Here is a 26536-nt window from a genome sequence, read left to right as displayed (position 1 = left end):
AATGGATTCCAAACAAGCCTAACTCTAAAAGCAGCCATATAATCAATCACACACATCAATTTAGGATCCATAACTCCTGAACTGTGGCAAATCAGGACCTAGAGGTGTCTGCACCCTTACTTCTCCTTATTCTTCCAGCAACCCGGGCCAAGGACTACAGCTGCTCAGGACAGATTTGTTCAGTGTGTCCAGACTGGTGTACAAGACCCCTGAGAACAGAATCCGGTGAGCAGCAAAACAACATTCTTTTCCTTGCTATGACCACATGTTTGAGATGTGCTGCTATTGACTCTTGTGCTTTGGTTTTCAGAACTCAACAATTTCTGACTACTCTTCTGACAATATCATTCTCTTTTCATTAAGACATTCCACTTAGTAAGATTTATGATATTTGAGTCTTGAATATAACTACCGCATTACTCACACATATTCTAAAACCTGATTCTCTAAAAAAGCAACTCACACTCAGTTTGGAGGAAAATAATTTGCAAATCTGATTTTGAAAGGGAAAATAGCTAACCTACATAGCTGTTATAAACAGCCATAAACCCCTGCTAATAAAGGTATTTGAAAAATTAATATGCAAATAAACCTAAATCAGTTCAGCAGTGCATTCTACAAGAAAAATGACCCACTCACTCTGTTTTACTGTTCAGAATTTCTAGGATCTTGGCATCAGGAAGACAAGTAATAGTGAATCAGAATGAAATACAAATGTGTGTTTTTTACTTTTATGCTTACTATGGATACTTAGTACAGGACAGATACTGGCTGTATCTGACATGAAATATACTTTAGGAAAACAGCTAAGCACAGAGCCTAATTCGATGAGAAAGTCTTTCAAAATTAGTCTTAAAGACACAGATACTCCATCTGAAATGCGTGTGCAGAAATAAGAAAAAACAATGGGTCATACTGCACTGCTACTTTTGTGTGGGCTAGTGTGCGTGATTCCAGACCTATAATAGAAACTTTGTGTGGTTTAGTCTTCATCTGCAAGGTGTTGAATAGTAATTGTTTCAAAGAGAGACCTGAAAACCCATATTACTGTTCCTACATCAGAGTGGAGTGGTTGCCACTGTCCCCAACAGCAATGTCCACTTTCAAAATGAAAGCATTAGATTTACTCCCTGAGTTATACAAAGATATTTCTCAACATTTTTTCTGAGGATTTAAGAGAGACAGCAGGGGAATATCATATTATTCGGGGATATGGCACCCAGGGTATCTGCCTCCTGACAAGGAACAGTTTACACATTCCAAGTTCTTTTAATACCCATCTGCATGATGGGCCAGACCCATACAGTAATCACATATAGTATCTTCTGCTCCTCTGATTTAATAAAATTACAGATTTTTATCCACTTTTTAAGATAGGACACTTATCTTTGGAAGAGGTTAGTGCTTAATCATTGCCTACTGTAACAAAAAAGGCTCATGATCAGTACTGTGCATACAGATAGGTAAATCAGATACTGTCAAGAGTTTACACTGATGACATAACACACATGGAGAAATGCTGGTAGCTGAGACTGCCTATAAAGCATTACTGTACCTGTAGACAGTCAAAAATGAAGAGTCAGGGTGAATAAAAGCACCTTTGGTTTTGCAGTGCTCTCCAGCCATTTTGTTTCCATTCTGTTTATTAATATCTAGTTTTGTAGGTTTCGACTACATCACTGTTCCCAAATTCACACTAGAATGTCAGTCAGTTAAATTCCCACCTCTTATACAAACAGCGAGCCTTTGGAAAGGGATGAAATATTCTTGCTACTGCTGGAACATGAGCAACTGAATTCCCTGACCTTGTGGAAGGAAATGCTCCTTGGGTGGAGTAGGTAGTGCAGAGAAGAAATCCAGTTATAGAGCAATAGAAAAGTAACATGCTCTCCCAGGCAGAGGAAAGCAGGCTGACATCAGTCAGTGGCAAGGACATGCTTCCCACTGCCCCATTCCTTAGGGTAACAGATTACAACAGCTGCCAGGTTAGCTGCTTCTATGTAAGGCAAGAGCTCCAAACAAACCACACACAGAATTTACATTATTTCTCCTCCACAAGGAGTCACAAGGTAAAGAACTACGTTCCCAGTAACCATCTTTCAATGAAAATTACACAGTTTAGTTTTTCAACTTTCATATGAAAACAGTTTCTATGATAGCCTAAAAATTTTTCTGAACACTTTTAAAAGAGCATTAATAGTCACACAAGTTGTTTTAAAAAACATAGCTATGTACAAGACTAAGAATGTTAAAGCACACAGAATATTCCCTCTAGATTAAATGCACAGACAGCATATAAAATAGCACGTCACTATGCAGAATTAAGGTTTTTGACATGAAGTCACAAGCCACTTTGCTACACCCTGAAGACAGAGATACCAAAGGCAAAGCATGTGCCCACAGCAGTTTTCCTTCAGCAGGACAGAGATCAAGGACAGCCACAAGAGAAGATGAGCATGAACATGGAGAAAACATGTCTCCTCCTAGCACTGCACACTTCTGCAGAGTCCTGAAACTGCCTAAGATGAAGAAGTCACCCTTGTGCCTTGCATACACTCCTACATTCATCCTACTCTAAAAAAGCCATAGAGTTTCTACATTGAGATTGCTTCTTTTATTAAACCAATGCATATAATGAACTAGTTTATTGGTCTAACACAAGGTACTATCTCTGCACCCAACAAGATGCTACTTCTGCAGCCTTCATTTTGGACAGGGGAACGGGATGACAAAGTCTGACATTTTAAAAATTCAGTAATTACTGACTGATATATTAAAGGTCCTATTTATAACTTATATTCAGCACTTGATACAAAGCTACTTCCCAAATTTTTATCACTGTTAAAGATAAATTTATCTCAGAGTGTGCACAAGAATTAATAGTAATTTACCTTGATATTCTCAGTAAACAACAAAAGGAGAAACATTGTTATTTGGAAAGTACATAGATCAAAATCAACTACATTATGGCAGAGAAAACCAATAGCTACACTTAGGGGGTGGTAGGGGTAACAGAGCTCTAGAATACTCTTGGAACATACACATTGTAAGTCATCCATTACAGCAAAGTCTTTTCAGACAAGGTAAAAGGAAAAAAACAGAGCCCTCAGCATACAACTGAGCAGTAAAATAAGCATCTTGCATCAGCTTAAAAGGGATCAAAAAATCCCTGAAGTATCTATTAAACAGTCATTCCACAGTGTCTGTAATAGGCACCATTATCATTGCTGAACATCTCAAATACTTCTGCTTCCTATTTAAACGTGTTTACAAATCTCATTTGTTCTTTTCTCCCAGATCAACACAAATTCAGGGTATAGGTGGCAAAATTCATTACATGTAAGTAAATATTTTAGGCAGAACTGCAGTGGCATATTGTTAGAATTCCTTATCACTATGCACTTTGCACAGAAAAAAATTAACTTAGAACAGCTTAAACTGAAAAGTTTACTGTTCTCCACAAAACATATAGGATCTGCTTCTCAACTTCCATCAACCTTTAAAAGCCATTTTGTCTTTCAGAATTGTTTTCTTATACTAATTATCTACAAAACTACTATGATGTAGAATTGAACAAATATAAGTGGCCTTGCCCCATCTTTCAAAAAAGCTTTCACTTGTTACAAATGTTACACTTGCATTTTTAGACAAAGACAATATTATTTAAATTTTATTTTCAATATATCTAGCAGCAGTTAAAATACAGATATAATTCACTGAAATTATATAGGAGGGAAACAACCCACAACAGAAAACACCTTTTTATGTTCAACAGTTCCAAGGAAAAAAAAAAAGGATTAAAAAAATCATTACTTAGATAAAGAGCTTGTCCTTCATCACCTCTGCTCTTAGAATAGAACAGCAAAATTTTGTTTGCAGAGCACTACATCTCCAGTAGCCACTCAATGTTCTAGCATTCTGACCTTCCAGCTGGCACCTAGACCCAACTCAAATTTGGTCCCAGTCAGGGTTAGTTTTTACAGTAGTTAGGAAGGGGGCACTGCTATGACACAGAGGTTATTCCAGGCCATTTTCCAGGGATGGGAGAATCCATCCCTTTTGGGTCACACAGTATGGTGGAGGGAAGTCAGGTGTTGTCAGGGGTTTCCTGGGATGAACAATCACTTGTGCATCATTCACCTCTTTCCTGCACCCTCTGTCATTTGTATTGCTGCTGTTACTGTTCCATGCCTTATCTCATTGCTGTTTCCAGTAAATTCTTACCTCAATACGTGGTCTTGACCTTTCTGCCTCCGTTTCACCTCCCCAGGCTGCTGTAGGGGGAGGGAGGAGTGAGCAAGCAGCTCATGGTTTGGAGCATTTCAGTGGAACACTGAGTTGCAGAACACCACTTCTAGAGCACAGCACACACGTAAACTACTCACTACACCTGTCAGCCCAGGTAGCCAGCACCCACAGTAGCCCACAGACTGCCCTTAACCAACTACGTTACCACCTGTGGGGAGAAACCAAGAAAAAAGGTCAGCAGAAAGAATGAAGTACCTTTGCATTCCTCCAGGCCAGAATTAGTGTATGATTATTTGCATTACACCTGCTAAACTTCCCTGACTGACAAAGAAACAAAGAGTAGTACTAGACACACAAAAAGCTCACTCAAACGCTTCTTTAACAGCATTCTATAAAGGTTTACAAACACATGTATTCATTTATCAATCCCTAAGTAGCTGTATTTTGCAAGTGCCATTAAACTCTCACAAGTCTTAAGAGTCAAGAGTGATAATTACTGTCCAGTGCTTTGCTTTTAAAGGAAATACAAGCCCTAATAGGCTGAAAAAAATACACGTCCTTCAGATTTAATCTAAGAGCAAGACTAAGATAATAATGAGTTAGTTTAAAAACACTTTTCTAATTACTCAAACAAAATTCCCAAGCCTGAGAAAGAATACCTGCAAAATCTAGAATAACTAGTGTAAAGGACATTACCTATTGGTACAATGCAAAGATGAAGCTAATTGCTAGGACCAGATTTTCCTTCATTCTCCCAAGAGACTCTGCAGAAGATATGAAACACCATCACAATGTTCAACACCTAATTTTATCTTTCATTAGGGGCTCTATTCATAGTCCTGATCATCACACTGAAGCTACCTAGTCTTAGACTAAATTCTGCCCTAAGATAAATCATAGTGCATTTGCAGTTACAAATTGGAGAAATTACTCTGGATTATCAAAACTGTGCTTTTTAACCAATAGAAGTAAAGTATGTTTCTCCAGCTTTCTACATAGACACAACTACAAAAACAAACATTTAACCAAATACAGGCTTGTTGCTATTCCTGGGGCTTTGGACAGAAGTACTTAACCTGAAGGACAAACAACAAAAACCTTACAAGGGAGGCTGGAATTAAAACAGCCACAACCACCCCACAGACATATAATCCAGCCCAACTTCAATACTAAATCACTTTTATTCCAACACACTCTCAGCCTGACTACAGCTGTGGAAGGGTAATGTCTGCAACTGCAGTACCATGGACAGTGTATGGAAAAGTTGATAGAATCATAGAATAAGCTGAGTTGGAAGGGAACCGTCAGGATCATTGAGTCCAACTCCTGGCCCAGCACAGGACACCTCAAGTCACACCATGTGCCCGAGAGCATTGTGAAAATGCTTCTTGAATGTGCCATTGACAACTGTGCACTCCACAGATTCTATCTATCCCTGCCATTAAAAAAAATGCCACCCTCATCCCCAAACCCCACTCATCCTCCCCACACCTCTTCTGCCCTGTCTATTCCCCCTAAAGAGCCTGCAACTATCCAACAGGGCACACTAATCACAAGACTCATCCCATCATGTTTCACTTATGCCAACATCAAATTTCTAGGACTGGGCCAAAGCTTGGAGCTAGTCTTGCTTGTTCCTCATGCTGCCTGTATTGGTGTAAAAACATTTCAGGTGTGGTACTTTGTAGCATTGAGGGATCCCATCAGCGCTCATTTCCTTTTTTTTTTTTTTTGCACACCATCCCATTGCACATCACTAGCAAGCCTGGTATTTTCCCATTCCCTTTTGAGCATTTCATCACTGAGGTTTTAAGCAACCACCTTGAACTTTAGGAAGATGAACATCCTGTGTCAGTGCAAGAGATTCAGGGATTCTGCATTACATCCATAAGCTTCAGTATTTACATCAAGGATTATCTTTTAGTTTAAATAAACCTTCCTGCACTTCCACTGAAGCCACATCTGCTTTAAGCCAATTAACACAATCACAGAATGGCCTGGATTGGAAGGTTCTTTAAAAATCATCTAGTTCCAACACCCCTGCCATGAGCAGCAACACCTTTTGCAATAGACCAGGTTGCTCAGAGCTCCATCCCTCCTGTCCTTGAGTACTTCTAGGCATGGGGCATCCACAGCTTCCCTGAGCAACCTGTGCCAATGCCTCACAGTAATGATTTTTTTCTAATATCTAAGCCAAGCCTACTCTCAGTTTGATTGTCACTACATGATGCTTTCTGGGCTGTGAGTGCCATTGCTGGGTCATGTCCCAGCATGAGGGTCAGCCCCTGATCCACCAGTACCCCCGAGTGCTTCTCAGAGGGGCTGCTCTCCATCTGTTCATCCCCCAGACAGTGCTGATACCTGGGGTTGCCCCAACCTATGTGCTGCACCTTGCACTTGGTCTTGTTAAGCCTCATGTGAGTTTATAGGCTTATCAATGATTTTTAGTTTCAAGCTCTAACATGGACAATTTCATACTCATGAAGTTGAGGATGGTTAAGTTTTGGCTACAGATTCACAGAATAATTCCAGTTGGAAAGGATCTCTAGGGTTCTATATTCAACCTCCTTCTCAAATCAAAATAAGCAAAACAACTCTATTTTACACTGTGCTTTATCAAGCTGGGCATCAAAACATTCAAAGCTGAACAATGCAGAACCTTTCACCTGTCACAATAATTGTCCCACTCCACAGAGAAACACATTCATCCTCAATGAAGTTATTTTAATGCATGCCTGCTGTCTCTTGCCTGCCTTCCACACACTGCTCTAGCAAGTTCAGCTCAGTATTTTCAATAGCATGCCCATAGGACTCCAACCATTAGCTCCTCCTGCTTCCCAAAGTCTTTTCTGCAGCCTGAGGATGCATGTCCCTAACAGCAGACGGAATTTTAGCAAACTGTTACTTCTTATACACATCTGCTAGATTTAAAGTCTTCCAACACAAAGTTTTGATTCAAAGCAGCTGTTATCTTTATCCCTGCACTTCACCAGATACAACTGCAGGAACTAAGACCTCATAATAAAATCCGCTCTAGTACAAGCTAAAATGAGTTATACATACTGCCTTTCTGGGCTCACTATAGCCCCCTCAACAATGTACATCAACTCTAAAAGTAAACATCCCCTATTCAGCCTGCAGCTCTCTTTCTAAATTAGAATTAAAAGTTATGGATGAACTTCTAGAAAAACATCATACAGTTAAATGAAGAGTTGTAGTTTTACAAGCTCATATTTATACACACACGGGAAGACAAAAAGATGCCCTGAACTGAGGGGGAAAGAAAAGACCAAACCAACTACCAAGCCTCAAAGATCAGAAATATATCAGGGAGGAGAATAAGAGTACATTATAGGGCTGCTGTCTAAACCATTGTCAGTTTAGACAAAAACATGCACCAAAAAAAGTAAAAACATTACCAAGGACACCACAAGTACTCCAGCCCTTGGAGCAAATTCCTGGTAAGGTAGAGTACCCTACCAACAATTACACACAGAAGTTCTTGTATCAGTCTTCCCAATCCTCCAAAGTTACTTATCAGACTAACAATAAGATATTTCAGAACAGTAACAGCTCTTCAGAAAATGTCCCATACTCTTTGACAAAGAAAATAACATCAGGAATTATTAACCACTGGAAAATTCACATCATGACTAGTCAGTCAAGAAATCCCTGAGACAGGAGAAGGAGTAAAGAAGAAATGTATCCAAAGCTTTATTTCATACCTCCTACCACTAAGTGAGATATGCTCCAGCACTTCTCAAAAGAAAAAGGCTGGGGGGCTACAGTGGAAGAAGCAGTGATGTTTCCTTAACAAAAAAAAGGGAATCTTCTCCATATTGCTCTAGAAAACTCACATTCTGTATTTCATTCACAGCTGAAGGGGAGCAAATATGTCAGAAAAAGGTCTGTACTCATCATCCAGCCTATTAGAAAAAATCTATACAAATAAAATAAATCCTTGCACAGGCTTAAAATCATTCTTCAGAATCCTTGAGAAACTACCAAGAAATACAGAGAACAAGGAGGATTTGGTCAGCCTCTTCAACCTCATGCTAAAACTTGTGAGACAGCAGCCACTACCCCCAGATTCACTCTCAGCCATTCCCACTCAGTATCTTTAGTCACAAGTGGAGAAAAGCAAACCTGACTTCTGCAAAATGTGGCAGCATTCACCCCTCACTACAATCAGGAGAGGCAAGTCAGTTTAAGCCCCAGGTGAATGAACACTGGACAACTGGGAGACAGAACATTATTGGTTGAGTAACTTTATTATGCTGGATCCCCAGCATAATAAAGAGAGGAAACTGTTTCAGCAGGTGCAGAGAAGGGCCACAGATGAGCAGAGCTCTGCAGTATATTTCCTGTGAGGTTGAGGTTGTTCAGCCTGCAGGAAGAGAAGGCTCCAGTGAGATCTGGACAGCAGCCTCCCAGTATCCCATGGGGGGCCTACAAGAAGTATGGAGAGGGACCCTTATCAGGAAGTCAAGTGATATGACTAGGGGTAAAAGCTTTAAACTGGAAGAGGGTAGATTTAAATTAGATGTTAGGAAAAAATTCATCACTATGAGGGTGGTGAGGCACTGGAACAGGCTGTCTAGAGATGCTGTGGATGACCCATGCCTGGAAGTGTTCAAGGCCAGGCTGGATAGAGCTTTAAGCAACCTGGAAAAGTGCAAGGTGTCCATGCCCGTAGCAGGGGTGTTGGAGTGAAATGATCTTTAAGGTCCTTTCCAAACCAAACCATTCTGTGATTCTATGAACTTGTCTATACTTTCCACTTTAAACCTAAGTCAACACAGAAATGCATTACAACTTCATTGCATTTAGGTGGTGCTCAAGGCAGAAAACCAAAACACTACAAATTAAGGCTGTGATCCTACAAACATTTAAGTAGTAAACTTTACCCAATGGAATAGATCTATTGATGATAATGAGGCTAGAGAACATGTTTGGAACATAAAAATATTGCCTACATTTACAATATTAGCTTCAAAAGTGTAAGTTTTATTATAACAATTCCCTACCCTGAGCGCTGCTGTTACACAATGTAAGTCTTAATATATAAATACACAAGGCACAGTGGAATTGTAAAGATACAACAGAAGTTTAGTACATATAAACCCACTTACACTTTAAAGAAACTAGTTACACCAAGGTACCTACACTTTTTCAAGAGTGAAAAAGTAAATAAAGCATTAGCCCCTGTAGCTATTAATTGCAAAGCCCAAAGGAAAAAATAAATGAGTGAACCATTTCAGCTTTTTCTTGATGTGTACCTGGGAGGTAAAGTCAATTCCAAATACAGCACATGTCCTGTGCTCAAACTTGTGGCACTATCTGAAAGTAGGTGGAAATGAGGCCTGTGGCTTATTCCTTGTTTTATGTTGAAAATGACAAAGGATGAGGCTTCTCTAAAATCTGTAATTCTCTAGCAAATAATTCAAGGCAATAAGGTTTCTCTTTTAGTAATTTATAAAACAGTTGTGTAACATAAAAGGTAGATCTAATTAAAGGGCCAAAGCAAACAAATCCAATGTGCTATCAGTTCTATTAGCTGAATAAAGAGATCAGCTTGGAGTTCTGTATGGAAAGTAAGAATACTATGCTTAAGACTTCATCTCCTTCAGACAAGAGCAGGATGCTGTTTCAATAACATGTACTGACATAGGAGTCAGCAGAAAATGGTAAAAACATCTACCATGTTACAGTCACACAAATTCCAGTTGGGAGCTGGTTTGGCTTCTACACAGAATACTTAGAATTTTACTTTACTTTCCATTCAGTAATTAAAAAATGAGATTTATTTCAAACCATTAATTTAACAAGAAGCACAGAAAAACTCTGGAGAGTCAAAGAACCATCTTATCACACATGCTCCCCATACCTGCTAGAAATCCAGAAAGGCAGTTGCTCTGCACAATATTCACCCACATCATAAATACCTATTCCCACATATCTGCTACCCAAATTACAATTGCCTACTTCTGCTTTTCAGGGAAATACAGATTTGTTACTAAAAAACAAAGCTGACAAGGATCAAGACCTGCATTGAGGGAAGCACCTTTATCCCAGTGAGGAACAGAACACAGAGAACTGCATGAACATAATCTATATGCTGTGGTAAACAAACTTTAGAGACAGACACACATAAAGCAATTTCTTAGGAAAAAAAAAGGGGACAACAATGAGAAATAACAGCATCAGCTTCCACAAATTTAAGCAGAATGTGCAGTATTAGATTTATATAAATTCCTTCTACTGCTACCTCCACTACCTAGAGCTGCATTAACTCAGGCAAGTGAACTTAAGGAGTCATTTGGTACATATGAAGTGCTGAATGAAATCCCAAACAATTTGTCAGACTGTGACAAATATATGCTATAAAAAGCATAGAAGTTCAAGTTGACTACAAATACACTTGCCCAACATGTCCTTTAAATGCTGTGATTTTTTTTAATATTAAGAGACAGGTCTGAGGTTTTACCAACCAAGAGCAGCTGAATGCAATTCCTTTGGAGAAGCCTAAGCCCATATGAGACACAAGCTAATCAAAACCCATAAGAAAATCAAACAACTGCCCTAAGAGAACAAAGAACTGGGTGATAGATTTAAGTTCCTTTAAAACCAGAAGAAACAAAATAAAAATGAAGACATTAAGGATGCCTCAGAAACATTTTTGCTGTTGTCAGCTTTGAGAATATGCTCTTCAATATCTGATTTTCTATTTAGTAAATAAGAAAAGTAAAAGAAAAACCCAAATAAAACACAGACTGACACTGAGTCTATCTCCTTCCTTATACTTTCATATACTATAAGTCCATCACAAGACTCAGGAAAAAACAGTACAATCAAAAGATGCTGCACTGCCCCTCTGTAGAAGTTACGTGCACCGGGCTTTCAGAGGTGGCACACACTGAATACAGCAGAAACAGCAGCTGGTACTAAGTTGCTCATGTGTTAAAAGCAGATGACTACAGCACTGCAAACGCCAAAAGGAACCTGACCCTCCCTCTCACCTCATTACACCAAATCACATAAGTTTGAAAACAAACTTTGCTGCACCTCTGGTCAATAGTTTAATACAAACGTGCAAAGAATTAAAAAAAAATACCCTCACGGTAACTGGTAAAATTACAAGAGAGAGAATAAACATTTTACTCCAAAAGTGCCTGTTTTCTGACTCTTCACTTTACTTATACTCTATACAACTGTGCTCAAAGCATAAAAGCCATGTGCCACTGCAGGCTTCCTTATAAAGATGGCTGTATAGTGGTCTCTTTTTAGACACTGAAGTCAAAAGCAAATAGCTGGTTTCCCAGGAAAAGATACTACAGAACCAATTCTAAGCAGTTTCTGCCCAAGGTGTGGTGTTTTCTTCTGACTGTCAGAGTCACATGGTCACACAACACAGCTGGCTCTCACCAAGTTTCACTGTGCTATGTATGTATACCATAGTAACCAGAGGAATAGTTCTCATACAAGTTATACCCCTGCCCCACCCCCAGAGAATCACAAACCTCAAGTTAAATCAGAATGAGAGCATAAGCATAAAAATTTAAGAAATTAATGTCTCTAAAAGGGCTCAGTGAAAGGAGGGAGCCATTACACTGGTGAAAACATGAGAATGGACATACCTTGAAGCATGCTCACAATTATAACTACTACTCAAGACTCAAATGAAACTGTAATCCAGTCAGATAACACTACCCATGTGCAGAAGACAGCCTGATATAAGAGCTGCTATTTCCTTAAACTTCCCAGCTGTTCTTCCATATTTTCAACGTACACTAACAGTTATGTAAAGGAAAACCAGCGATCATCTTCTGGTTTCAGACTTACCACCTATGTCCTAGAACCAGTTTGCCACTAACTGTGAAACCACATTAATATGTTAAATATATGCTTTACTAAATGAAAGGATTAGCAAAGGAGCTTTCAAAGATGGGAGGAAGCTCTAACTTCTCTAACGTGGTTTCTCGGTTATAAATTACTTGACCCTTAACCTAGGATGAAGTTTCATAAAAGGGAAGATTACCTTCTTAGGAAAAGGGATTCAGGCATGCTAAATGATCAACAGAAACACATGCAAGAAGGCTCCTTCAGAGGAGCAGCACATACATGATAAATGGCAGTAAGATTAAGTCACTAGACAAATTGGATTAATGCTACTGGGCCTCTCTCAATTCAGACCAGTGTGTTTAACAGAACTTCAGGAGTTTAGGAGCTCCTACAGTTCACACTGATTGAAGGAAATGCATTCAAATTAACTATTGGGCATGCTGACCTATAAACACAAATTTTGACCTAGCAAGTTTTGGCCTTTTATGCCAGTTTAAGAGCTCTCAGGGGACAGACATTTTATGAATGAGATACTGAAGACTAATTCTAGTTTCATTCAATAAAAAAAAAAAGTCACATGTCATGAAGCAGGAGCTATTCAAAGACAGGGAATAGTTTCTATTTTTGAATGTCCAACAGCCCAAGGTAATATCTACAGATCACAGAGAAGCTCTAGGTCTTTAACTGACAGGCACAGCTATAGCTACACATACCTATCTTAATTCATTATATCTGGAGAGAAGACAGAGAAAGACAAAAAAGTAGCTGAATACTTTCTCCCCACATCTAGTGATTATTGCTACAGACTTCTTCCCTATCCTGTTTCTCTATAATTCTAGGCTGCTGTAGAAAACAAACTCTGAACAACAGCCACCACATGCTTACCTATCTGGGACATAACCTTCATCAAAACTTCTATCATAAACTCTTCAGGTAGGCAGCTCCAAAGCACACACAAATATAATTACCTCTTCCCAGTCCTCCACTCAAACTCTATTTGTTTTTTTTAGGACAGCAACTTACTATAACATGCAATAAGAGACGGGTTTAGAAATAACAAAACTACTCCACCTGCAAGTACAGTATTTCACACTCGAGGTGTCTTAGCTCATGTATCTTGCAATTTAAAATTAATATACACTATTCAAGCAGGATCCACATTAAATCCATACTGGTGAAGGAGACTCTAAACCAAAATATAACATGAAGCCTGCTTTCAAATAAATCTCACCTGTTGAATTCAGTGCTCCTGAAAAAAAAACCCTGAAAAATTGTTACAAGTCTACCAATGCAGTGTATTTTATTCTACAAGGGTTAAGTTGGCCACCCTTTTAGTTACTACTTTTGCATATCAAATCTTATCTGGAAGAAAACATTTAAGAACATCCACACCAGGAAAAAATAAATGCCCCTTCTGTTAAGCAAGGAAAAGATTAGGCCTCAGCAGCGTGAAACATAAGCACTCAACCACAAAAAAGGCCTAAAAATGGCCCAAAGTAAAACCTGGGATGAAGCACTGCTTGAAAATCACAGTACACATGCCTATCACATTTTTTGGCCATCCCTACAAAGCTCATGTGATTCTGTTTTGAATTTGAAGAACTCGTTAGAAGTGAAGACAGAAGTGTGCTGCCATTTTTGCAGTTTCTTTCACTTCATTTGTTTTGAAAAAAGAAAACAAAAATAAATCAAACCCCAACAACACAAAAACATCACCCCAAATTTCTAGTGCTAATAATTGATTCTTGCAATCAAATACAAAATACTGCAATATCACCTGCCAGCAATGAAAGACTGCTAAGCTGAGAAAAGTAAAATACTCAAAGCCCAGGAAGGAGCTCAGACAGTACAAGAGCCTGCACTACAACAAGTGACCCTCCATCTCTCAACCAAGATATGCAGAAGTACAATTACTTTACATCTGATTTTGTAGTCAATTGAAACCCACTTCATATTGGGCATCTATTGCTCTCAAGACAACAGTGAGATAGAAGAAACAGATGCTGGGATCACAGTATGTTAGAAAGCTACAGATGAAGTTTTCCATTTTTTCCTTGAAAGAGAACAGAACTGGATCAAAATCAGACAGCACTGATCAGAGAAAAAGCCTTAGCAAAGATCCAAGCTCCCTTTCCACCAAGTTCAGTAGTACGTTTGCTTGATCTCTACATCTACCTTTATTTTTAACTCAGTGACTAAAGGATTAAAAAATCTCCCTTATGCTGATCCCAACCTATTTTTCCTCAATTTGAAAACCAGCAACAGACGAAATACCTCAATAAAAATACACTAACAACTGATTAACCTTATGAAATCAACACTAACATATTCTGCTCCAGAATAAAAACATAGTTTTCAGGATACACAGAAAAGGATAAGAAGTGTCATTCCCTTGGCCTGTGATTGTCTTGATAGCTCTGGATGCAGGCTTCCTCAAGTTGTTAAAGCACATGCTTGAGATTTATGAATACCTTATTTTGCACATCCATGGTTAGAAAACACTTGCCAGCTCCATTTAAATGATGATAGATTCCTACTAGAAATACCTTGAAGTTGTCAAGTTCCCAGAACAGCCAAGTGGAAGGAAAGAAAATAAAACATATCACCACAAAACTTACTTGATTTTAGTACTATGTGGAAATCACTAGTTTAGACACTAATCTTCCCTTTGAGCTGATGCAGCCAGTCTAATAACAGCTAACCAGAAGCCAAAAGTATGTATCCTGAATACTCACTAAATCTGTATAATCTTGAACACAATTTTGAAATAAGAAGACGATGAAGATTCCTTTTTCAAACTCATACAAGAAATATGCCATCTGACAAAACCAAGCACGTCAAAGTTTCTGGTGTGACAGAAAAAAATCCCAGTCTGGTAAAAACATGCACCTAACTGATCCAAACAGTCTAATGCATGCTTTTACTTAGATATGTTATATTCATATTTCCTGCTAGACACTTGCACTGCCCTCCCAATTTACTTACAGGAAGAACCAGAAGGCCTGAGCAGCAGCTCAAGCCACGCCAAACCATTTGCTGCTATACTTAATTTTCCAAGTATGGAAAGTATTTACAGTAGTTAAAATGTTAACAAATGTTAACCAACCTTCTGAAGAGAATAAATCATAGACTATTCTCCAAGAAATAGAAGAGGGCGGCCCAGAGGGATGGGGACTCTATTGATAAAGTTCCATCTCCTCACACTGTTACCATCCAATAAAAAGGGGACTAAACAGGTAGAAAGAGACACACTGAAAAAAAACCAAAAAGAAAGCATGAACACCTTTAAAGAGAAAAAACATTCAGGACATTGAAGCAAGGTAAGTTATGCAGTCTTTCACATATGCACTTACTCAAGTTATCTCAGCAATACAGCATAACTGCAAGTGGGACAAGAGGTGTTTTGTACAACCTAAGGCACTATTCACCGTGTGAAAGTTTAAGAACCCTTGACCCCAGCAATCTTGCTGAGCAAGTAATTTCCTTCCAGCATGTGTTAAGGCCTATAGATCAGCCTCATCTTACCAGAGCAACCAAGACCCAAGATGCAATCTGTTATCAGCCACTTAACAGTTACCTGTGCTTACAAAGTGGTCTATTTGAAATAATCTCATTTATTTCAAAGAGGTAGGTGAGATTTTGAGCAATAGTTGCCAGAGTTAAGCCTTCAGGGCCCATACTTAGGATCTTGGTCAGAGCTATTTCAAAAACATTTAGCTCACAAAGAATATCCTAACTTCTATGAACAATAGCCATGAAGGAAAACATGTACTTTTACATAAAGATTATTGTTATTACATAAAAAGCCATGTACTTGTGTATGCTCTCTCACCAGCCTTTTTAACCCAAGTTTTTTATTTAGTTGGCACTCTAAGGATGGTCTTAAACTTTCTGAAGCACCAAGAAACTAGTAGAGCACTATTCCTGACAGACACTCACCACCTTTTCTCTATAAAAAGAAAAACTGCTAGGATCCTCCAACACCCTAATTTTAAAAAGCTAACAAAGAGGCATCTAAAGAAACATGCAAGTTAAAAGAATACATCATTTTATCACTGTATTCCCCCTTTCCAAAACAATCTTTTCCCCTAAAATGAACTTAGTTTTCAATTCAGCCAAGTTCAACTGCCAAGCATTTCTAAACATGTGTTCATCTTGTTTATGAAATGGAAACTCTATTGCAGAATTCCAAAAGCCTAAGGTGCAGCACAGCTGAATCCTAGACCACAAGTTAGATCACTACATTATTACAGAGGTGCTAAGAAACTAGCAGTACATTTGGCTATTTGAAGGCCATGTGAAACTAATTCACACTCTTGAGTCAAACAAGGCTGTTTTATTCCCTGCTCTTCATAAGCCTGTATTTTATTTTTTCTCTTTCCTTTTTAAGCAGTGAAAGGGGCTAGAAAAAGTTTCATTCCTCTACATATTCATCTTTCAGTACGTGTGCTCTTCTCTAGTGCCAGACACCATGTTTACATGAATATGAAGTCAAAGTACAGGGATGTTCGAGTCAAGACATCTCAAAACTAAAACAAAACACAGGCAGTTAAAACACAGCAAGTTAGAAACCTGTACAGGCTCAATAAACATGTGACTGGCCAAAATTAACTCCTAAAACTTTTGGACAGGAGTAAGCCAACATCTGCAGGTCTAGAATTTCCACAGCTTTAACCAGCTGTGGATTTTGCTCACATTAACATACACTCTGGAGAGAATTGCTTCTCCTCTGAACAGCATACTTAGTATTACCACACTGACAGAAGCATACAAGCCATGGACAATTAAATCCTCTCTGGTATAGTAACAAAGCATTTTAAGATAATTATCTAGTGTATTTTCCCTCCCCTTTACTGTACATACAAAGGCACCGGCTGCACACTTTTAAACTGGCAGGTAGAGCTGTAGGACCGTCGCTAGAAGCAGGATGAGCACCCATACACAGCCTTGTCATTTGCTTCTGCTAATACACAAAATGGAAAGAACTTCTAGGATTTTGCAAGCAGGAGACAGAAAGTTACATACCGATTATTTTACTGACAGACAAATCTCAGGAGGTTGCACGGACTGTCCAAAATAACACTAAAATTAAGAGGCTGCCATTCACCATCTGTTTGCCTCTCCCTCAGGAAAAAAGTGCCTATCACAAGAAGAAATGGAGCCTGGCTCCAGGGAAGAGGAAGAAGGGGAGAGAGGAAATTTCCACGCAAATTCTAAGTGAATCACGCTGCGATGCCCGCGCCTGGCCGCACCGGCCTGCCCCGGCAAATGCGAGCGGTTCCGGGGCCACCGTCCCTCCGCCAGCCCGGCCGGTGGCCCGGCCCGTCCCAAGGGCTTCCCCGCGCCGGAGGGGGGGCGAGGAGGAAATCAGTACAGCGTCCTCCGGGCAGCGACACGGAGGGAGCCCCTTCCCCGGTGCCCCCGGGGAGGAGGAGCCGCCCGCTCGCCCCCGCGCCCTCCCCTTACGGCCCGGTGCCCTCGGCGGCCGGCAGCGGCCCAGCGCGTCCTGCCGTCGCCGGGGCTGCACCGGCGGGTGGGCTGCGGCCTGCGCCGTCCCAGCGAAGCCTCGGCGCTCTCGTAGTCAGAGCGGCCCGGCTCCCCCCCGCCTCCTCCTCGTCTCTCCTTCCCTCCTCCTTCCCTCCCCGGCCCGGCCTTCAGCTCGCACTCACCCGCCTTCCTCCTGCCTGCCCGGCCCGCGGTGCGTGTGCGCGGCTCTCCCTCTCAGGCTGCCCAGCGCGGCGGGGGCGGCCGGTCGGGTGGGTGAGTGAGCGTGCGGGAAAGGAGGCGAGGGGAAAAGGAGGAGAAGGGTGGGGAGGGAAGGAGAGAGGCGGCGAGGAAGGAGAGAAGCGGAGAGGAGAAACCCGCAGCGGTGCTCCTGGGGCGAGACGTATGGCGGCAGCCGGTCGGGCGCTCGGGCGGCTGCTCCGACGACCTTTACGCGAGGGACGGGCGATCTCCAAGCTCGGGGCGCTCCGCTGCCAGCCCGGCCACCATCTTACATTGGGGAGACTTGCCCTGGACGCCGCCCCCGCTGCGCGTGCGCTGCCGGCAGTGGGCGGGGAGCGGCGCGGGAGGGGGGACGGGGCGCGACGGCAGCGGCCGCGACGGCGCGGGGCATGACGGGACTTGTAGGCGGCGGTGGTGGCCCGGGCAGCGCGGGAGGAGGCGGAGGTGGCCCCAGACGGAGCCCGGTCCTCTTCTGCCAGGCCGGGGATCCGGAGCTCTCCGCCGGGCAGGGCCGTCCCCGTCCGTAAATTCCCTGCAACTTCAGTCACCTGTTGCCGTACATTGAACCGCGCGGTTTTCAAGCAGTGGGTTGATTTCTTTAAAATTTTTTTCCCTGTCATTGGTGTTACTTTGGGGTTTTTCCCCCTGCCGGGTCGAAGCCATCCTCATCGGTCTTTGCCGGTTGTTGGCTACAACGTCGGGGCTGTGCTGTGCTGTGCTCTGCCCGGAGCGCCCGGCACGGCTGTCAGCGGCTCGCTCGCTCGGGGCTGGCCGCGGCCCCGCGAAGCCGCCGCGGCAGCTCCGCCTCACGGCGCCCGGGCCCTCGGCCGCCGGCAGAGCGGGACTGCGCCCTGCTACCGCCACAGCCGGTCGGGCCACCCCGCGCCGCTCCCGTCTCACCCTCCCCTCGCTTTATTCTCACTTTTTATTTTGTAGAAACTCAGAGAAACTGTATTGCTTCTATCCCCTCTTTCTACCACAGACGCGCTGTGCCATGGACCTGATCAAATTGCACGCATATCCCTTTCTTTTTCCTGCGATCCCCGATGCTGCACGAAAGACCCCGTCACCTCAGCTGACAGAATACTTTTACTCATCGCCTTTATAGCTCTCTTGTGGCTTTCCTGGCCTGGCATCCTTAGCTCTCCGGGCAGCCAGCCTCATCCTGGGTGTTTAATTATGAGTTATCTCCAGTGCACAAACTATTAATACTTTTACCATGACAATATTCACCTGAGAATTTGACTTATTTCAGCAGTTGGTAGGACAAAGAGCTGTTCATCACCGAATGCACTGGCACAACAGTTACATTTAAGGGCATGGATTTTTTTCTCCTTTACTTTTGTTTCTTAGTTTGAAGTATGATACCAGTACAGCTTTGTACAATATGCTTGTTCAACTAACAGTGGAACTTGTGTTGACATAGCTTATCTCCTTCCTAAAACAAGTTAATGTTACCTTGTGCATATTAAATTTTATATTGATATATGTATGTCCCCCACAGGAAAGCTCTACAAATTAACTTCACTACTTCTTGCTGTCAGCAAGACCCAGGTCTGCATAAAAAGATATGCTGTTCTCAGCAGTAGTCTTGACATGTAAACTCAAATGCAACGTTATTCAGAAAACAAAACATAAAATGGAATGTAAACACCCATATATGTGAGAAATCCTGTTTCTCTGCATATATCTTAGAGTGTAACATATACTTAATATACCAATGGAAAAGTAACTAGTTACTATATATTAATCAAATTCAAGTGAATGTATGTATATAACAATGTATTTCTCAAAAACTTTATTATTTTCATATTTTCCTGTCAACTGATATATAAACCATTAGGTTCCAGAAGTACCCATTATGTAAGTAACTTATATAAGTGATGTGATTGTTGACACACCTAATACCCAGCAACATTTCCTGTTGATTAAAAGCAAGTACTCAGATTTGGAAAGAAAGGTTAAAAATAATATAGCTAAGACCTGCAATTTTGAATCAGAATTGAGGCTGTTAATATTAAGTGAAATCTGTACTTTCTTTTAATTCAGAATTAAGGAGTCTTTCCCTTAGTAAAAGTCTGTTCAAATCATGTTGCTGAGACCTGCGTGAACAGATAGCAGCAGCATCCAGTAATAATGTAGGAAAAAATCTACATGGCTAAAGACTACTCTGGCTGATGTCACCAAAAGTTATCCATAGCCCTGCTTCCACCTCTTAGGCCTGCTTCCACCTCTTCTTTAATCTGGTAAGAATAATGCACTAGGCCATCATGTGGCCATTTTAAAGTTTTATTTGTCCTTAATTACTTTTAAGTAATTGGAATTGCTTTCATAAAGTTACTTAATTGCATTTTGACACCTTATTTACTTTTGGAAATGTTTGGATTTGTTTTGAATGGGTCTGGCAACTCAGCAGGACTGTTTCTAAGAAATCATTTCCATGTTCATAAAGAAAAGCTTTTGGAACACATTTTCTTGGAAATAACCAATATGTACCAGCTAGGGTAAAAATGTCTGTTCATATGATTTATATATTGTGGTTCAGTCCCCAGTTCTCTGACATTTTTTGCATATGCACTGTCATGCATTGATTCACACCCTCTACCAGGAAATTGTTCTCCTGGGCAATGATCCGCAGTCACTGTCTTGAGGAACAAACATAGGAACCTGCTAGGATTCTGCAGTTTGGTGTGAAGCCAAGCTATTTTCAGGACTCCTCCAGTGTTAAGCCACTACTATTTCAAATGGTTGCCCACCTGTTTGGAGGAAACGATGGAGAGTCCGGAGAATGGACTAGAGAAAGACATGATGGTGGGGTAGTGGTACTGGCAGGAAAGGAGGAGGTGGAGATCGAGTCATTCCATGGCTGGTTGGGATAGAGAGTAATTGTGCTGGGACTTTAGGATGGTAAAGTTGCAAAGCATCTGTACAGATTGCAGTCTGAATATTCAGCAGCAAAGAGACAATACAGCTGCACCTCTACATGTGGACTTTCTGCTCACTGGGATTGATAATGGTCTACCAGTATGTGCTAGAAATGTTTATCACATGTATATTTCACTGTGTTGGTACTGAGGAAATACTTCCTGTTTTACAAAGTTTATGACCCCAAGCTCTGCTGGCAGCAGTGGCTGAATGTGCCTATATTTCAAGCTGAAAATTTGGTTTCATAAATAGAAAAAAAATTCTTTTTCTCAAGCTTCTTCAAGCAAAGCCTTATCAATCGCTACAGAAAGTTCTATGTTATAGAATTATATACAATGGTTAATAACAGGTTTTTTGGAAATTCAGCCTTATTTACTGAAACAGAAATAAGAATTGCTCTGCAGACTGCAATGGATGTTATTGATGTGTCCACTCCTTTTCTCACTCTTGGAGGTCTAAACATCTTTCTGCTTCTCTGACTAATGATGCCTTTTACTTGGCAAATGCACTGGAGAAAGGAACTGCATGACTGTTCTGACCAACTGTAAAATAATAATAAAGGGCTTTGTTGGGAAATTAAGGACAGGTGGAGGAGCCTTACAAACACTCTGATCAATATTTGCTGCAAGTGGCAGATGTTCACTATGTCTTGTTGGAAGTCCATGAGAGGAAAAGGAGATCTCTGTGCTGCTCAGGAAAACAAGGTAAGTGAATTGTCCTGCTCTTTCTTAAATGAGAGAATAGAGTGGTGAAAAATTAATATATTATAAAGATAAGGAGAGAGATGTATCTTTATTATGTTTTCGATTATTAGGGGAAAATGAGAACCTCAATGGGATGCTACAGCCAATTTTTTTCATTGCAACCTTATTTATTCAGCATAACTCTGGCATAGCACACCTTATCTGCTAAGTGCACCTATCTTTGCAGAAAGCAGAAATCATTCCTGTTTTCTGGAAAGGGTGTCGTGGGGATCTCCAAGAAGCTCCCACTATTTGTTGATCACAGAGTGCACTTGAAGTAGTGGCATAACATCCTAATATTCTTCAGAGGACTGGGGTTTTTCTACAATTTACAGCAAATCTTCCTGCTGGTGGCTTTTTCACTTATCCCAAACTCCTCTGAATCTAGACACTCATGTCCAAGTTAACACAAGTTGTCATAAACATCCTTCCAGCTCTTTTTTTGCTTTCTGGCTCCTGTGCTGAAATCCATTCATAGAATCCTTGAACTTCTCTTTCCTATTCTCTTCCTTTTTGAAGTATTTTTTGTTCATTAAGCAACCTGTTGGGCTAAAGTTCCTCATCATAATGGGGCCTTTGTTGTCAGAGATAAATTGCAGTTATTTGTTATTTCTGCACTGAACTCAGTGCCAATGATCATAGGTTTCATTTTTCAAATCAATTTTGGAATGTCATTCCCATCTGTTTTTTCAGTTTGGGCTTCCCTAGGAAGTGGTTGTTCTCAGCAAACCCCACAGTGCGTAAAAAGAAGAAGCCTTTCTCTCTCTACATCTCTTTTCTGTAGAAATCCTGTGCTCATCTTGGAATGAGAAGGAGGGAAGAAGATGCTGGGCTAAAGAGAGAGATAGTTTCCTGTTATTGAATAGTAACAGGGCTTGAGTTTGCAGTTTTACGTGCACCTCTGTAGCAATGTTACCTTGAATATGTTTCCAAGAGCTGAGAAAAAGTCTTAGAGCAAAAGCCAATGGATAAATCAGAAGGATGTGCAGCATTGCATGGAAGGGTACTGAAGTATATTCAACTGCAGAAGTGAGAGAGACCATACACATGAGAAACCAAGAGGGCTGCACTGCTTTGCTCTGTGCATAAAAGCGGAGCACAGTCTTTGCCCTAAGACCTCCTGCAACACATGCAGGTCAGCATCATGTGCACCAGAAGGGAACAGACTGTAAAGCAATTGGCCTGAATTCAAGAATTTTATATTGCTGAAGGTTTGATTACACGTGTTTTATAATCTCAGCATTTTGAAATGTTTAATTTTGGTAATTCATCTTATAAAATGTGAAAGGAAGCTAAAGAATGCTGAACAAATTATAAGCCAAAGTATATTTGCTATTGCTTATTTTTTCTGCATTTGATGTTGCAATAAATATGCCTGCCCTACAATCTGTATTCCTTTTAACTCATGGGATGCTGCCCATGAGAGTTTTTTGAGTGGCAGGAAGAGCAGCAGTGAGCCCAGATGTGTAGCAAGCAGCACAAGGTGGGAACACAAGACTGGGACCTTGTTTGTGGAGCACCATGATGGCCACAGCAGAGAAGGTGGCTCTAGACAGATGGAAACAGGCTCATGGTTCATACAGCTCAATTTCCCCTGCCAGTGATGGCATCTGGATACCACCTGGCTTAGAGTTGCAGAGCTGTGACATAATATAGGACGTGATAGGAATACTTCCCTCAGCAGCATTTTCAGGCTAACCACCTTTCTGGATTTCAAACAGCTTTTTTGTAACCTCAGTCTTTGTATTTCAGTTCAGTGGTTTGAAAACAATATTAGGCCTACAACTCCATGTTTGAAGTGACATCATTTGATAGCTGTGGTAAGTCACCTGGGTCTGTTACAATAGAGAGGTTCAACAGTTGACTTCCCATGGATAAATCTTTCACAGCTTATCTTATTCTGGCCCGTTAGAAGTCCTGGAAGTCCTGTTCACATCCCTTCAGTTCTTGTAGAAAAGCCGGCTTTATTTTGCTTTATGGCAGCACTGCTCCATTTCTCAGGAATGTCCCTCTCTTGCATTCAGTTTGACCAACAGTCACAAAGAGTAATATTTGAGGCAGTGCCATAAAGTTTGGGCTGGATGTGCTGATACACACAACCCATGAGACAATATCAGGGAAGGAAAGAGGTAGTACTCAGAAAAAAAGTGTGCATCTGGAAGAACACACATATACTGGAATTGCAATGGAAGCCATCAGCATTCAGCAGGAGTGATTAATATACTTGATCCAGATGATCTTGGAACAGAAGAGAGCACTCAGGGGCCAGACACCAAAGAAACCTTATCACATTACACAATGAGGGAAAATTATTCAAAAATGGGCAGAATCCTCTCATAAACTGGATGCAGCTCATAGCTGAGGGCTAGTGAGCCTGGGTTTCATTCATGCAAAAAAAGAAAGGCCAGCCACTTTAAAACAATTGTTACAAATATGCTCAAGCCAACTCATCTGAAATATTTGAAGTAACATGCCTGTGTAGACAGGACTTCATTATGTTACATATTATTGTTTTCAGGGAGTCATCACCTGCTCTTTAAAGCAAAACATAGATTACAAGACAGAATGATTGCTCATTATTGTCATATTCCTTAATTGCCTTCTATATTAGTGCATTCAAAGGAATGTATTTTTCCTCTTCTGCCCTTCTCTGCCTTCATCCAACAGCACTCAGCATTTTCCACAGAGCTCAAAATTGCTCACATTCTTATAAAAATGCCTCAGCCATATGGGATTTGCTGAGATGAAATAAAAAGTGCATGACTTGAGAAAATGCAATACTTTCTCCTGCATATTGATTCCATGGCTGCTGTATAAACAGGAACTGTCCATTACAAGAACTTCCACTGACTTTTTCTTGTGTTGGAGCTCATGTTCTGCATAAGCCAGGTGTGACAGGAGCTCACCTGTCAAGAAAGATGACGTTGCATTAAAGGGTTGGCGTGAACTTTGACGCTTGTAAATATATTGCACCAGCCAAGCTCCACCTGCAACCTTGCATTTTTCCAGACAGATATATTTCCTTCTGCCAAAAGGAATGTGACCTACTGCAGCTAATTTTATGCTATATAAATAATGCTGATAGAGAGACAAGCCTGAGATTAGATAGGTTAGATAGGCAAAGTAATAGATGAAGTAGGAAAGTCAAAACATTTATTAATCAGAAATATGAATATGTTCCTTAAGGAGCTGCAGGAAACCAGCTGTAATGAGGACAAATGAGAGATCCAAGAATAATTAGATGAGTTTTACACATAGGCAGCACTGTAACTGAGACTTTTTATGACAGATCTTTGCTTGTTGTACAGAGAAATTTGGTTCTTATATTCTGATAGAGAACATTTCCTCTTAGTCTGTGCTTGACACGAGGACAGAGAGAAGGTTGTGCTGTGTGCCTTGTGCTGCTCTGCTCTCTTTCCCTTCTGCTCCATCTTTCCCCCAGACTCTGCACCATGACAGGACCAGGCCAAGAGCCACTATGGGTCAGGAACATATCCAGGGAGAGCAGGGACCAAGCTGGTATCCTGACCATATTTTATAGATTAACCAAGACACCTAAAGCATGAAAATATACTTTTCTGGTTTAATATACATTTTTTTATTCTTCCATATGAATTTTAAAATTGTACTATGTTTTCCTTGGCAACATTTTAAAATCATTGGTACATCAGTGTATGAATATGAGAATTCCTGCTAACAGGCCAGCCATGGAATTAAAGCCTTGGGTAGACCCAGTTTGTTTTACTCCTAATAATCCAGCATTTGTGGGGTTTTAAGGAATGATAAATGACCTCATCTTAAATAGGTTATATTAAACTGTAGCCAGTCAGCTCTGGTAGGTGCCATAGTTTTCTAAAGCAAATAAATCAGGTACTGATTTTTATTTTAACCTACTTTCACATTTTCTTTTTTTTTTTTTTTTTCCTGTTTACTTTCTTTATGTTGCTACCATACTTGGGGAAAAAAAAAATACTTTTTGCATGAAAAAATTCTGAAGCATGGAAAGCTTCAGAACAGATGTGCCCCAGACATTTCCACTGATAGTGTATTGTGTCATGCATGCCTGAAGTGTTTATAATTTGTTTTATGCAAAGCTTTATGCTGGGCCTTGAAATGTACTGTGCAGTTGTCAGATTGTCATGGGAAGAAGGTAGGATATGCTCAGTGTTTTGTGTGGTTTTAGTCCATGCCTAGCAGTATTTCTCCTGACTAGTACACAAACCAATGTAATGTCTAAAAGCCACAGAATCTGAAACTTTTAGGTGTTTATACTTGCATGGGATCCCCTGAAAGTATCCCGATTTCCAAAACAACTGAGCATTTGCAACTTCTCCTGAGGTACATGAAGACTCATCTTCTCTGAAACACAGTTCCATTCTGCAAGTTTCCACACAGAAATTCTGTGTTGAATATTAGACGTACACTGTGGAAAACATAATGTACAATATTACAAGCATTAAGATTATGTGGGTAGCCAGCTGCTTCCCATTTGTGTAAAAAGACTTGGCCAAAGTCAGGGACAAGAGAGAAGTGAGCTGCTGGTTGTTTGCTTCTTCACTCCTCCTCTTTGCAGATAGGAACCTAGACATTGGACTTCCTTCCTTCTGTGTAATATATACCTTTCCTCATTCTTCTGAGCAGTATATACTTTGACTCATCTCAGGCCTACTTCAAAGACACATAAATCAGAGGGAACAGTCCCAGACCTTTCCTACTAGAGTGAAGTCATACATTCTCACCTCAGGACAGGTAAACAGTGAGTTATCTCAGCTGAGCTCTTAGTCAAGACAAGGGAGTTGGATTTTAATGAGATCTTGAAGATGAAAAATTAAGATTATTTAAATTTAATAATTTAAGTGAAAATGCCACTATGGATATTTTTAAAAATAGTTTAAAAAGTAAGGTATCTATTTTTTGAGGTACGTCTACTTTGATGCACAGAAAAGCACTCAGATCTCAAAAGATGCAAACTGCTGAAAGAATAATGGTTCTGTTGTACTCCTGTAAAAAGAAGGACCAGGTGGCCTAGTTGAGTTTTATTGGGCATTGCT

General features: G+C 40.6%; 1 protein-coding gene and 1 long non-coding RNA gene across 5 annotated transcripts in view; one reads left to right on the top strand and one right to left on the bottom strand.

Annotated features, from left to right (window-relative positions):
• The window catches only part of CNOT4 (CCR4-NOT transcription complex subunit 4), a 76662-nt gene extending 58570 nt beyond the window's left edge, over window positions 1-18092 (bottom strand). For all 4 annotated transcript variants that reach the window (XM_036401299.2, XM_036401301.2, XM_036401300.2 and 1 more), the window contains exon 1: window positions 17760-18092. The gene's annotated coding sequence lies outside the window, so the exon portion shown is untranslated. The remainder of the gene's footprint in view (window positions 1-17759) is intronic.
• A 147-nt stretch (window positions 18093-18239) lies between these two features.
• LOC118698031 (uncharacterized) lies at window positions 18240-19672 on the top strand. The gene is made up of 2 exons (XR_004981829.1): window positions 18240-18401; window positions 18800-19672. It is a non-coding gene; the product is annotated as an uncharacterized LOC118698031 (long non-coding RNA).
• Window positions 19673-26536: the final 6864 nt, after the last annotated feature.

Source organism: Molothrus ater, chromosome 5 (genome assembly GCF_012460135.2).
Source record: "Molothrus ater isolate BHLD 08-10-18 breed brown headed cowbird chromosome 5, BPBGC_Mater_1.1, whole genome shotgun sequence".
NCBI lineage: Eukaryota > Metazoa > Chordata > Aves > Passeriformes > Icteridae > Molothrus > Molothrus ater.
Note: the sequence above shows the minus strand (reverse complement) of the source record. Positions and strands in the feature narration are given on the sequence as shown.